Source organism: Equus caballus, chromosome 28 (assembly GCF_041296265.1).
Source record: "Equus caballus isolate H_3958 breed thoroughbred chromosome 28, TB-T2T, whole genome shotgun sequence".
Taxonomy (NCBI): Eukaryota; Metazoa; Chordata; class Mammalia; order Perissodactyla; family Equidae; genus Equus; species Equus caballus.
In genome coordinates, this window is record NC_091711.1 from 15,442,381 (window position 1) to 15,456,198 (window position 13,818).

The following is a 13,818-nucleotide window of genomic DNA, read 5'->3' on the forward strand; positions in this document are numbered from 1 at the left end:
TCCCAAAATTGACTGAAAGGTTGTTTTGTTGGAATTTTTATTAATTTTTTTCCAGGAAAATACATACTATGATTCTCATATCAGTTCTTCAACTTACTAGTTATGGATATTCTTAGGATATTTATACCCATAGATTGAATGAATAATAAATGTCAGCTTAAAAATAAATGTTTAAATGAAATAAACATGCTGTTTGAGCATTTTTTTAAATGCTTTTGCAAATGTCAATGAAAATGCCAGAGTGGGTGAGTTTTGTTCTATTGGAAATTCACTCGCCTATGTGATTATGTGCTTTTGGTTTGCTTGTTAATGATACAAGTGACTTGGAAAATACCATCCAGTTGGGACTAGACAAAATTCCTAGAATTATAGGAATTTATATTGCCTGCAATGGCAATTAGAAGGCAGTAGTTAAAAGCGCTACCAGTTATTTGTATTTTGAATGCGCTAGTTTTATGTCTGAGGAGAAGGGATTGCATGGCTGGCCTTTTTTCTTCAGGTTGGCTCACAAGAAAGAAAGCTGAGCAGGTTTATAAAGTTGTTTGAATAAGTTGGCTAAATGTGGGACCCTGTGGTACCTCTAGTCTCTGGGATTAAGATTTCTCATCTGTAAAGTGAAAGGGTCGATGTGGGCTTTCAAAATGTTTTCCACTACTCAGATTTCATGTTGTTTCTAGTATATACTGAATTTCTCACTGGTCTTTCATCACAAATTTTAAGAAATGTGTAGAAAATAGGTTTCAAACTATCATATTAGTAATAGTATAATGTTGTATTTATATGTCATCAAGTTTATAGTTTATTCCAATGTCCATATGAAACAAATCATGCGAAGTCTTTATGGAATTTAGGCTATAAATGTCAAAGGTGACGGTCTGGTGCCTTGGTGTCTCACGTGGGCCTGTAATTCAAGGGATTCTCCATGGATCTTCCCTAGGCTCCCAAAGGCAGCTTCTGCCACAAGAAGGAAAGTCAAGACGTGAAGTCCTTCCATTTCTTTTTTTTAAGAGAATTACTAGAAAAACCATTTTGTTAGAAAGAATGTATTATACATTTTTTTCTTTACTTTACTTGCATAGCAGTAAGTTTGATGGATATTGAAACAACTTAAATCAATACACTTTTGTTACAAGATACCTACAATGTATAAATCTGGGCAGATGGGAATTCATTAGATATTAAAGACAAAGCATGAAACGTTGAGAGAGGGGCCGGCCCCACGACCGAGTGGTTAAGTTCGTGCACTCCGCTGTGGTGGCCCAGGGTTTTGCCGGTTCAGATCCTGGGCACAGACATGGCACCGCTCATCAGACCATGTTGAGGTGGCATCCCACATGCCACAACTAGAAGGACCTGCAACTAAGATGTACAACTACGTACCAGGGGGATTTGGAGAGATAAAGCAGAAAAAAAAAAAAAAGAAAAGATTGACAACAGTTGTTAGCTCAGGTGCCAATCTTTAAAAAAAACAAAAAACATGTTAAAAGAGAGCAGATTGTGATAAGTGCTATTGAGAAGAAGTATTCTTTTATGTAGCTCTTGGATGGTTTCTTCTTTTCCTGTCTACTTCCCCACTGTGTATTTCTAAGGGTGAAGCCTTAGGCTCATTTTCTTCGTGATTGATGCTCTCTCTGGGTGACGTTGTTCATGTCCAAGGGCTCAGCTGTACAGTGACGGCTCCTGAACCTCTTCCTCCAGCTCAGTATTTATTAAGCACCATGCTAGATGGAGGGACACAGCAAGGCACGAGACCTGTTCCAGTGGAGGTTGCAAACTGCATAGGAAGGCACAAATTGTAAAAGTAATGATTAATTTATAATTACAGTTAATTTTAAGGAGACACAATACAATTAAGGGGCCCTGGTCAGGGAGTGGGGGCTGATGCCTGATGACCTCACATGTAAGCTATTTTTGAATGTTCACTAGGAGCCCACCAGACATAGTATAGAAGTGAAGCAGTACAATGGAGAACATTAAAGCAGCGAAATACTTGAGGCAGAAGGCATAGCATTTGTCTGGGGAATAGTTCAGAGACAGAACTAGGACCATAGTTAGAAGCTATGAGAAACACATTCTGGCTCCATAGAAGGAGGAACATCCAAATTATGAGAGCTGCCAGCTATGAAACGAGTGCCCATTGAAGATTTTTCAAGTGTAGACTTATAAGGATATTAGAGAGAATCCAATCATTGGGAATGGGGAAAGGGCTCGTATAGACAACTATGAAATCATTTCTAATACTGAGGATCAATCATTTTATTATTCTTCCTCTTGGGCCCACAGAGAAGTGTAGAATTTTATTGTACTGAAGTCATAATAGTTTGTAACTTTGTGAAATTTCAGTTGTACATTATTATTTGTCGATCACCATATGTATGTGCCCCTTATGCCCACTCCCGAATCCCCTTCCCTTCTGGTAACCACTAATCTCTTTGTCCATTTGTTCGTTCATTGAGAAGTGTAGAATTTTCTTAAAGTATAATTACGTAGATTGTTAATATTTGGCTTTAATATCAATTTTAGAATCCTGAAAATGTCTTACTACATTTTTGAAACACTTTACCATCTTACCCAGTGTTTTCTTGACTCTGATCTTTTTTGATCATCTAACCCCTGTGAGGTAGGAATGGATCCCAACTACATTTGGCTGAAATAATGTAAGTTCAGAATGTTCAAGTAACTCTGTGGTTCAGAAATTTTCAACATGTGTTGAGGGAAGAACTTGAAAAGTCCAGCTTTTTCAACTTTTAAATCCAGAACTTTCTACTGTTAATATTGTAGTCAGTTTTTCTCCGGGATGGGTTAATACTACTAAATGTCATTTTAAAAAGTAGGTACTGGAGGAAATTGTTAAAATATTAGGTTTGATCTTTCATCAGTGAACACTAAAAGAAGATGGTTGAAAATATGTAAGAGGTTGAATTGGTGAGAGGCCTGTGGTTATTTTTTATTATTCATAATTAGAACTAATCAGAAGATAGTGGTGAACTGAGGTTAGTTGTGTTGTAACATTTCATTTTGAATCACTTCAGAAATTGCAAGTGTAATTTTAAAAATTAAATAACGAACTAAATAATGGTATTTCTTTGATTAAAAATGAAAATACATTGTTGGTGAGTCCTTGGAAAATTGCATTGAGATTACAATTATGTTTACTGCTTAAGACCAAAACATTTTTCGTGTGTGTATATGAGGAGATTGTTGCTGAGCTAACATCTGTGCCAGTCTTCCTCTATTTTGTATGTGGGATGCCACCACAGTGTGGCTTGACAAGCTGTGCTAGGTCCGCACTGGGGATCCAAACATTCAAACCCTGGGCCACCAAAGTGGAGCATGCGGACATAACCACTACACCACCAGGCCTACCCCTAGACCAAAATGTTTTATTAAAATATCAGTGTTTAGTGTCCCTTTATTGCTCCAACGACCCCATAGGCAGTTCACAGATATATAGAGTACGATTTTTCTAAATGTTGTTCCAAACTATTTCATTTTTTACCTATGATTTAAAAAAAATTCTCTATTATTACAATACGTCTAATAATTTATCATTTAATCTTCATATCTGTTTGTATTTTATGTGAAAAACTTTCCAAAGACTGTTAGAATTAAAATTTTCCCATGAAGAAAATGAGGAGAAACAGGAAAGGATTCTCTAAGCTTACAAGCAAAGAATAAAGGGAAAATTAAAGGATCATTGTGTTTCAAAAATACAGGAATACAGTTAAAGAATAAACAGTAAAGTGATAGAAAATAATTTGCGTAAAATCAAAAAGTAAAGATGTCTACTTAAGACATAAGAAACTTTGTAAAGCTACAAGTAAAATAGGCAGAATACAAAGACCTAGGGGTATGAATGAAAATTTCCAAAAGAGGAAATACAACAGGTTTTAAAAGATAGGTAAACATCTTTTTATTAGATTTCATTAGAAATCAAAGAAATTCAAATTCAAATGACAGTGAGTTCCCTTAAGCTGCTCTGGCATTTATTCTGAGTAATTCTTCTCCTGCTAATATATCTTAAGAAGTATGTTATGTTGTAATGTTATGAAATATTATGTCAAGTTAAATTTATGAAGACTATATAATGGAGATACCTACCTATGTTATTGTACATGAAGAGCAATTAAATTCTTCAGCATAACGATGTCCTTAAAGACGCGAAGCAAAGCAATGTTAAGATTGGATGTTTTAGCTTTTTGGAATTTTGCGGCCAATTTTTTTTTTTGGCAGGCTTAATGTTTTCTATTTATTTTGCATTTTCTTTAAGGAACATGTTACTTCATAAAGGAATATATACTTCAATAAAATATGCAAGAACAAGCATCTTAATCCATTGTTCAGATAGTTTGGAGGAAGACAGCAGGAAAATTATTATAGTAACCAAATAATTATACGAAAATTATTTAACAGAACTCAACGTGTAAAATTTAAAACATAAAATTTAAGTGAGAAAGGAAAAAAAAAATAAAGACATCTTTCCTGAATTCTCTATTAAATGCCGTATTTCCATGACAAATTCGTCAAATATAATAGTACAGATGTTTACTTAGTACTTTTGTGTCCTGAGAAATTCACGTGTAGCATCTTCTTTAATCCCCACAAAAGCCAAGTGGAGAGGTTACCTAATTGTCTCCACTTTACAGACGGGGAAAGTGAAGTCATCAAGCCGTAAGGTAAATTGCCCCAGTTTTCAGTACCCGTGATAGTGGAGGCAGCGTTAGAACCAAGGTGTTCCTGACTGCTATGCTGCACTGTCATCGTCCCTCATGTCAATATAAGAGATGAACAGGTCTTTTGCATCCATGGATGCTGTAGTGGTAGGTGATACAATATGCATCCAATACACTGAAAGTTGGGAATCACTCACCTTTTATTATCGTTAGGGGCATTCAGAGGCAGAAGACTATTTCTATTTATCTTGTAAAACATGGACAACTCATTTAAGGTCCAACCTTCATCAAACGATGAGCAATCTTTGGTCATCTGACAACTTTTTCCTCTTTATTCTGAAGACATAAAGGACCTGAAAGTAAGAGGGAGAAATCTTTATGGATTTCATGCATTTATGATAACCATTCCATTCTTAGTTCTATTTGAATTTTCTTTTGAGAAAAGAGAATTGGTTAAGAATTTTATGTACACATAATATTTATTATTTTTGTATCCACTACTTGCTGGCCTTTTGAAAGTTATTTCCACAAACCTTTGTTGTGAACCTTTGTATTGTTATGAAACAATACAAAATACTAATTAAAAGATATAAATACACCTTATATAAAATTTTAGTTTTCACAGTAAAACTAAAACTCTTACATATTTAAGTATGTAATATGTCAATGTATTATACACTGTATAGTGTATACTTTGAGTCTTATAAGCATCTTTCATAAAACATTTAAAAACTGACTGATTATGGTAATAATCAGGTGTCACCAAGCTTGGCATCATGGTCATGCAAATGGCACTTGTTAGCTGTGCCACTTTAAGCAGGTGTCTTAACCTCTCAGAGCTCACATTTCCTCAAGTAGAATGCTGATTACCATGCCTCTGAGATTCTAAGATGATATCAGTTCTGACCCACTGTCTTGGTCAATGCAGGCTGCTGTAACAAAATACCATAGACTGGGTGTCTTATAAACAACAGAAATTTATTTCTCATGGTTCTGGAGGCTGGAAATCCAAGATCAGGGTGCCAGCATGGTCAGGTGAGGGCCCGCTTCTACATGATGGAAGGAGTGAGGGATCTCTCTGGGGCCTCTTTTATGAGGGCACGAATCCCCATCATGAGGGTTCCACCCTCATGGCCTAAACACCTCCCAAACACCCCCCTCCTAATACCATTGCCATGGGGGTTAGGATTTCAACGTATGAGTGGAGGGGAGGCACAAGCATTCAGACCATAGCAACAATTTACATGTATTCTTTTGAACCTGTCTTTGTTCCAGACTCAAGAAGCCACAAAAGCAAGATGATAAGAACTGAATTAAGCTTTGGATTAGGGAGGAGAGAGTACAGTGGGTTTTGGACAGTGGATCATGGATTTGGAATGAGGCTCGCCCAGCCCTACTGCTGATTATCTCCTTGAGCATGTTCTACCTTCTCCTAGCCTCTCTGCTCCTCAACTTCTTAGTCTGGAGATGCTTGCTGCTGCCTCCAGTTGTGAGACTTCATTTGCACTTTTGTAAAATAACTAGCATGTAATATATGCTCAGTAAATTGCAACAGGGGCCATTTATTATTTTTAAATTATGATAGAAACCATACTGATATCCTAGAGAGTGAATGAGTTCTATAGAAAAAATTTTGAATAAGGTATATAAATAAGGACAGTAATTAGAGGACAAGGAGACAAAATAAAAACCTAGGAATTAAGAGAAAGGGGAAATCTTTATCAGCGTGCAGACAGAAAGATCAGAGAGAAAGGGAATAATTACTTGCAAGAAGAACGAGGATTATAAGTAAGAAGTTATTGGGAAGTGGGGTGGGGGGCAGGAAAGAGAGGGAGAGAGAAAGAAGAGTTACCGTTTCTCCAGTCTTAGCTATTTTGATTTAGCGATTGCACTTTGAGATTCTTGTTTGCATTCTGCCTTCCACTTCATTAAAGCCATTGTTCCCAAAGTTCCTGTGTCCTGCCATTAACTCCTCTGTGCCTCAGTAGACACATCTGTAAGTGAATCCCGCAGGAAAGCCCATTGGGATGGTGTGGGAGCACAATGAGAAGACTCCCCTCTTCTTGGGAAGAGGCTGTGAACTCCTTGAGCTGAGTCTCTCCATTCTCGTTACCACCCATTGTAATTCAGTCTCAGAGGCACACTTCTTTCTTTAGTGACTTCAACACCTATGTTTGAGTCCTTCCTTGTACTTCATCTCTCTCCTTACAACTCCCTTGTCTAAGAATTCACAAAATCCTGGAACAAAATGAGGCTGCTCACCTCTATGTCTTTGATTAGGTTGCACCCCTCATCTAGTTAGGTCTTTTCATCTAAGGTGATAAGACTCAGATTGAAGCCTAGCATGAACTTATTTTCCTTGATGAAGCGCGCAAGGTCCCTGTTGAATCTGCGCATTACTTAAACCTGTCATGGGATTGTGTCCCTTCCCCCTCCTTGCCCTTCCCCCACTCCTTCTCTCTCTCACCTCTTCGACTCCTCCCCAGTCTCCTTTCTTCTCCTCCTTGCCCTCCTCTAATTCCCACGCCGCATCTGACAGTCTTCATAACTCCCTCAGTGGTTTTACCGGCATCTCATAACCCTTGTGGAAAGAGTCAGAGCAGAAATAAATGCAGTAAAGCAACGCTAGCCTTCCTGACCTCCTTTCCAGTTGAGTCCAGCCCTGGCCTGCTCTTCCTCTAATCTCCTTTGCCCCAGACACCTTCATTCCACCTCTCCAATTCAGGGCAAATTCTCATCTCACATTCATTGAGGGACAGATCCAGGGCCTCCCAACCTCAAAGCAGGCAGTCCAGATTCATCTCCTGGGTGTCCTTTCCTTGTTCTCTTTGTCCACCTGTTTTCTTGGCCAGGAACTATGGCCCATTTACCTCATTGGGTCTACCTTGGTAAACCAGAGCTTTTATTAACCTAGGCTGCCAAAAACACAAGGAAACAAAACAGAAGAAAGGGGAAAGAGATTGGTTTTAAGGAGTGTGAGCATACCTAAAATTCAAGGAATATTCAGGAAGAAAGACACTCAGGCCTCCCTTCAGAGAACAAAAGGAGAAGATTCCTTTTCATGTTTTTATTTCCTTCAGGCATAATTAGCATTCATTAACAAGTAGCCTCTCATTAACAGCGTCTCCTTTCAACAGCTAGTCTAAATCCTGACCATTGCTCTGTTACCCACCCTGTTTTATCAGGAAGGCATTACTCACCTCCCCTAATAGACACCCCATGAACAGCTGACCTCAGCTCCCCTTTACCCACTTTTCTTGTTACCAGGAGATGTCACCAAAACCAGTCAGCCCTAATACTTCCACTGTGACTGTTCCCCTGTTCAATCATCTGAAGCTTTGAAAAAGTCCTCAGGTGTAGACACTTGCTTCTGGGCGCTAGTAATGTTCTTTTTCATGATCTGGCTTCTGACTCTATGGCCATAGCCGCTTTGTAAAAATTCAAGTGATACCCTTACATGTGCCCTTTACTCTATTTATAAGTTGAACAAAACCAAACAAAAATTCATCTCAGTCCAGAAATGATGCACTTAGCCTGTGATACCTTACATCCTCCCTTGTCAAATTTATAACCATTTTATGGTTAAACTATCTCCATAGTCTCCTCCTTCCTCGACTAGAGTGGAATTGTTTCAAAGATAAATGTTGCATTTATCTTAGTATATTCCCCACTGCAAGTATTGCCAGATCTTGTGTATACTAGGCACAATTTACGTATCTTGGATTGGATGCATTAACCTGTGGTTTTTTCTTTTACCAGATTATTCAACTGATTCCACAAAACAATGGAATATAATAGATTTTAGCCAAATTGCATAGTTTAAACTGTTGTGGAATTAAGATATCCTTGAAGATATGATGATGTCTGGATTATTTGTTGTATTCCAAGGGAAATTCACAGCTCTAAAACCAGGGCTGCCATATTGATGAGGTCCAGGTGGTACCATACACAGAGACTTAATTGCAAATGACACCCTTGGAAATTATGCAGTGCCCAGCATATGTGGCCATTTACTACAGTCTGCTAAAATCATTGTAAGGTGAGAGGATATGAGTAGACAAGTGCCTGGTGACCTGTGCTGGGTAGATTCCAGCTTGCTCTTGAAGGTGAAGCAAGTGGTTACATAGGGATATGATTAGTTAATTCAGTCCTGTCATTGAACACGTATTTATTGTATTTATTAAATCCCCACAGTGTGCCAGGAAATAAGCAAGTGAGCCACTGTGACATCTGGGGGAAGAACATTCTAGGCCTAGGGATGGCAAATGAAAGGACTCAGAAGCAGAAGTCTTTGTTCCTCCAATATGCTAGATGAACAGCATATATCAATAAGCCAATATAGATTGAATAAGTGACCTAAGGGGAGAACGGTAGAAGACAAAGGAGATAAGGTCAGAGAACTGAGGCAGGAAAGTGGGAGGGGGAAACCCGTGCTGGTCATATCAGACTGTGTAGTCCAGTGTAATGACTTTCACTTTCCCTAAGTCAGCTGTGGAATAACCAGATTTGACTTCCGTTTTAACAGGATCACTCTGCCTGCTGTGTTGAGAACACCCTGTGGGGTGAAGGGCAGAAGAATGGAGACCAGTTAGGAGGTTACTGCTGTAATCCAGGGTGAGATGCTGGCTTGAGACAGGGTGCTGTCAGAGGAAGTAAGACAATTCTGGATACATTTTGATAATCTGATGTCATTTCCCAAAGGGAACTGTTTTAATGCAAATGCTACGTTCTAGTTGTTATTTTTATAAATAAGATTTTCATTTGCCTTTGAACATTTTTTAAAGCTACATATGAATGACTTTTCCTAAAGAGAATAGTATCATCATGACACCTATTACAGATTGTTTCAGCTCCTTAATTTAGTTCATTGATCATGAGTGAATTTTTCATAATATTTTAGTAAGAAATGCTAGTCCCAACTAATCTAGGGAATTTATATGTAGAATTTTTACAAAGCAGTATTTGAGCCTATGGCTAAGGCCAGCTTACATTTTTATGGATTTCTCCCTTTCAGACAGCTTTTTAAATCCGAGAATTAATGAAAGATTGATCTTCACAGGCTTCTCGTATTGAAATGTTGGTCAAAATCTACCGAGTAGTTTAAATGGTTGAGTTAAAGAAATGTCCAGAGAAGAAATGGTGTAGCTCTAATGGTGAAACAGTTGAATCCAGAACTGTCGACTGCTTTTTCCCTCTTGCCTTTTAGCCTGTGGAAAGACTTAGAATCTTTGTATGTGGACCTCTAGAGAATGCTTCCTCGTTTTATATCCTCTTCTGGTTTTCCCTACTCAAATGTCTTTTCTTTTCTTTATGATTTATTTTGTTTTCTTCCTTTGATTGGAAACAATTAAATAAGATGATGATAATTAACTTGGGTAAGACAAATTACAAACCAGAGAAATAATGATAAAGTGTGGTAGCACAATACACCCATGAGAACAAAATATGTTTTACTTAAGATTTTTGTGGTTTCTTTATTTGAAATTCTACTCAATTACCAAACACAAAGAATGTGTTTGTCTACTGTATGTGAAAGAGAAGTGATTTCTCAGAAATCTATTCTGCATAGGAGGGATAGAACTCTTAAATCTCCTTACTTTAAGAGTTTGAAAGAGTAAACATGTTTAATGAGTATGTCTTATTCATACAGGTGTATCTTTCTATCTACACATATGTTTGTAACCTGGTCATTATGCCTATCTATGGGGGAGGGCATGCCGCATATAGTTGATTAACCAAAAGAGCTCAGTCTAACTGGTGGCTAATTCTGGACATGGAGTTCAGAGTATGATGCAAAACATTTTGTTCTTCCCCTAAGACACTGGTTTTCAAACTGTGAGCACTGGACTAGCAGCATCAGCATCAGCATCAGCTAGGAAGTTGTTAACAATGCAGATCATGGGCTCTGCCTCAGACCCACTGAATTTGAAACTCTGGAGATGGGGCCTAGCTCTCTGTTCTGTTCAGTCCTCCTGGTGATTCTGCTGTGCACTAAAGCTTGAGAACCGCTGAGGAAGGTAACCTTTCAGGCCTTGCAGAATCCACCAGTGTGGATGGACTCCTTGAAGTGCCTGCCTTCCTCAGGTTTTCTTGCTTCCCTTTTCTAACCCTCTTCACTCCCTGTGGTGTCCTGGCTCCATCTTGTAGCCTCCCCTCCCTCCCAGAGCCCCAGTACCCACCGAGCCTCAGGATCTGGCTCAGCGTTGCTGGGCACAACAGTGAAGAGCACCTGTGTCCCTTGCCACTATTGATCACTTTTCCTAGCAGTGGTTCAATGCCTTATTGTGTAAAATGGTTCACCTCCCAATAGTGATAAAGATGAGAGGATTGAGCGTCACATATGCTCTAAGTGGCTTGCTCATATTGGGACAATTCTAGTCTATAGCGCTTTGCTCCAGCCTAATTAATAATACCTTTCCCTTTTACTCTTTTAAGTGCTCTGGTTTAGATGCTAAATTATATTACAGTGAATTTAAATCAGAAGCAATTCTCATGCTACTGGAAAGTGGTCAAAGATGGATTCACTGAGAAGGAAATGTTTTAGGGCATAAAAATGAAAGATATCCAGTTACAGTAAGTAGGCAAGATAAGACTGGAGATTTGGGTGGGACAAGGCAGAGAAAGCTTACAGGCCCAAAATGCAGGACAACTAAAGATGTGGAGCAGCAGGTTAGACTGAGGGAAGTGCGAGTAGTTCACAGAGGCTGCAGCCTGCGTCTGGTGGGGGCAGTGATAGATGAAGCTGGTGCAAGAGACGTGAATGAGGTAGTCTTCCAGAAGGAGGAAGGGCAAATTTTGTTCCTTCTTATTCCCCCAATAATATATTAATCTAGGTTCTTTGGATGGTTATTAAAAAGAAACCTAGTATGTCTTTTTTCCCTTTTTATATGGGTTCTATGTATTTTAAATGCTTATTGCCCTATTTTTCATCAATTCTGGCGTATATTTCACACAAACAATCATTGTATAACATAGCAGAATAATAATTTACTTTCAATGGGTTCAAATTTTCAAATTCAGTTAAAAAAAAAAGACACCAAACTATTCATACTCATAATATTTTCTGCCTTTATCACAGTAGGACAGTCGTGCCGGACTATTGAGATAGATGACCTGTCAAGTACAGAATGGGGGGAATTATGCAAATAATTAACGAATGTGTTGTGGTATTGTTTTTCTGAACATTAATATGATGAATAAATTCTGTAATAAAATGATCATAAGGGAATTTTTTCTGTCACCGTTTACAGTACTAGAAATTATGTGTTTCATGTAGTTTTGGGATCTTGCAAGCTGCTTACAAAGTGCATGTTGCATGGCAAAGCTTACTTAAAGCATAAGAAATGTTTTTAAATTATGATAAAAAATGTATATTTGATTTTGCACAATTAGTTAACGTTACTAAATTTTGTTGTCGAACATTAAAGATGTATTTAGCATTAACAAAGCTTGAAAGACTTTGCCCTGGGGCATTGCATATAAACTGACCTCTTATGCCAGTCAATATCATTCTCTTTATCACATAGACTTCTTGTCACTGTTTCTCTCTGTTTCTATGTGGACAGTATAGATATCACCTCCTTTTTTTCTCTTTCTCTCTCTCTTTTTTTTTTTTACCAAAGCTAATATATCTCCTTTTCACTCTACAGTCTGGAGTAATGAATTTTAAGAAAATAACCTTCATTATTTAATTAATTGTTGCATTTTCCTAACTATTAATACAGAATAATTTTAGCCATAATAGCTGCCTAGAAAGGAAAAAGAACCATTAATAAATTCCTATATTATCCTTTGTTTAAATATCATTTAAGTAATATATTTATTAATGCATTTATCTAGGTAAATATCATGCTTTGAAGACAGGTAGCAATTAATATTGTGTTTTAATTAAAAAACAATCTGTGGAAAGCATTAACTAACTGAAGAAAGGGTTTAGCATGGTATGTTTTGCTAAGATATATATGAGGACATATTAATTATTCAGAATGCCACAGATTGTCTAATTCTTCTTTTACTTTTTAAAACCACATATAGTTTAAATTGAATCCATATCAACATATTTATAGAGCTAGCATATACATTAATTTCATAAGTAATGTGTTTTTCTATTGTGTTTTCTTAATAATTTTCTGACCCAACAATTATGTTTGTTTTGGGAGATGAGAAAGGCACAGAATAAGTGGCAAACTAAGAAAGAGATGTAAAACAATCTTTGGAAACAGTTAAGGGGTCTCCAAGTCCTGGTCTTAAAACTTTGTCACTTCTTTTTAAAAAAAGTAGGTTTGAAATCCTAGGCTTATCTTTACTCACCATTCTTTACCAATTAAGTTGAGAGATGCTTAAGTATAAGCAGTAGCTGTGGTTTATTATAAATCCTTAAAACAGAACATTTCCCCTTGTATTTTAAGAACTGATCCTTTTGGGTTAGAGATAAGCTAGTAAGCAATGGGCTCCTCCGACAGTCGCCAGGGAGGATTTACCGTTTTGAAAGTTTTTCTGTTTCTGTGCGCAGCTCAGGACTTGCAAATCATTTTGTAATTATTTTTCATGTTGTTAAGTCTTGAACTTTAAGCAAACAGGAAACCCAAAGCAAAAAGAAATAATCATTAGACCACAACTCTATAAGCCTGTCAATTGCGTGGATGGTTTCTACATATCTCCGTTATCCCTTGATTTGGTTTTCATTTAAATATCCATATCAGATAAGGCTTCCCATCATTACTTTTACTGTTAATAAATCCATAGCTATAAAAAAGCAACCTGTTCTCTCTGTTTGCATATTTACAGTTCAAAATGGAGCCCAACTTTTATGTTGTTTTCTTTGCCTAAATTGCAATATGAGTCTGGGATAACATGATATAACAATTCTTTAGGTACAATTTTAAAGAGTTGTGTGGCTCTATCTGTAATGATTCTAACCTTGCAAACCTGACCTGAAAGTAATCTCAAAAATCTGAACTTGGTAATATTTCTTCCACATTTATTAGTCAATCTAATAAGAATGAGTTAATGCTAAACCAAGCTTTCTATGTTCTTTCAGTAATTTTAGTGTTACTTAAATCACGTAAATCTTAGCTTCGTATCGCCTTTACCCCTGTTCTTATATTTTTCTCTACAGCAGCTTTAATTGTTCCACGGGATTATT

The 13,818-nt window shown here is 37.3% G+C and overlaps 1 protein-coding gene across 5 annotated transcripts in view; it reads left to right on the plus strand.

Annotated features, from left to right (window-relative positions):
• The window catches only part of TMTC2 (transmembrane O-mannosyltransferase targeting cadherins 2), a 393,090-nt gene that overhangs the window by 303,337 nt on the left and 75,935 nt on the right, over window positions 1-13,818 (plus strand). The gene's annotated exons all lie outside the window — the stretch shown is intronic.